The sequence below is a fragment of the Equus quagga genome, chromosome 4 (assembly GCF_021613505.1).
Source record: "Equus quagga isolate Etosha38 chromosome 4, UCLA_HA_Equagga_1.0, whole genome shotgun sequence".
NCBI lineage: Eukaryota > Metazoa > Chordata > Mammalia > Perissodactyla > Equidae > Equus > Equus quagga.
The window spans coordinates 1,387,681-1,389,162 of NC_060270.1; the positions used below are offsets into that span (position 1 = coordinate 1,387,681).

The 1,482-nt window shown below is 34.8% G+C and overlaps 1 non-coding gene across 1 annotated transcript; it reads right to left on the reverse strand.

Moving 5' to 3' along the window:
• Positions 1–1,062: 1,062 nt before the first annotated feature.
• Positions 1,063–1,134, reverse strand: TRNAM-CAU (transfer RNA methionine (anticodon CAU)). The gene has a single exon. It is a non-coding gene; the product is annotated as a tRNA-Met (tRNA).
• Positions 1,135–1,482: the final 348 nt, after the last annotated feature.

Consider the following 1,482-nt stretch of genomic DNA (forward strand, 5'->3'; position numbering starts at 1 on the left):
ACATTGTATATAACACTGTTACATAGACATTGTATGTAATACTGTTATTGACTTGTAGCAACTTCTCAGGACTAGTTATTCCACTTCTACCATCATCCTGGTTGTCATCTGTTTTCAGACTTTTTTCAATCGCATTTGGTTATTAGTAAACTTTTTAAAATTTCTTCAACTTTAAATTCAAATTGAATCCAAGACCCAAATTTTCAGCTTGTTCATTATATGAGTTTATTTCCTGGTTTATCTGAGATTTAGGTTCTTCATCTACTGAACAATAATAAAGACCCCTTACCAACCCTTTATACTGTGGTGACGTGAAAAATCAAAGGGGAGCAGACAAAATACTTTCTGTATTATAAATTTCTAAAATGTCTCAAGGTTACAATTTTACTGAGATTAAAGAAATATAAGTTTAGAAGATATAAAAATACAATAAAATCTATTAGCATATCTTAAAGCATTCTATATTCTTATTTCAATATTTATATTTATTAGAATTTTGAGCAGCAACTATTTTAAAGCTGTATAATCTAGAGATAATGTCCAAAATATTCAACAATAATCTATAATACTCAAAATTCCATACTATTTTGTTAAATAACAGTTCACAGAAATTCATCTGATGAGAGAATGGTTCTTTTTCTAACATACTCCTAGCTTGAGAAACCATATTTAAATCACAAACGTAAAGAGAAATAAACTAGTTCCCGTTTTTCACTGAAAACATCATGCACAATGGAACACTCTTGAATGTGAACTTCTGTTTATAAGTGTGCTTTTTGTAAGATAATTTTTTTTTGGTGAGGAATATTCATCCTGAGCTAACATCTGTTGCCCATCTTCCTCTATTTTATGTCGGATGCTGCCACAGTGTGGCTTGATGAGCGGTGCTATGTCTGTGCCTGGGATCCAAACCTGTGAACCCTGGCCTGCCAAAGAAGAGTACACGAACTTAATCACTATGCCACTGGGCCGGCCATGACAAACTGCTTTTTTTTAATCTCTCATCTTTCAAAGAGCAGGTTAGAAAACTCTGTGTTAACTTAAAAAGAAAGTGAACTCTGATAGCAGAGGATGGTTTCGATCCATCGACCTCTGGGTTATGGGCCCAGCACGCTTCCGCTGCGCCACTCTGCTACCTATGGGAAAAATGTATAAAGATTTCTCAAATAATTAAAAATGGAAATACAATATGATCCAGGTACCCCACTACTGGGTGTTTATCCAAAGAACATGAAATCAACAATTCAAAGAGATTTTTGTACCCCTATGTTCACTGCAGCATTATTCACAATAGTCAAGACTTGGAAGCAACCCAAGTGCCCATCAACAGATGACTGGGCAAAGAGGATGTGCTATATGTATACAATGGGATACTACTCAGTCACAGAAAAGATGAAATCCTCCCATTTGTGACAACGTGGATGGACATTGAGGGTCTTATGCTAAGTGAAATAAGTCAGTGAAAGACAAATACCATATGAT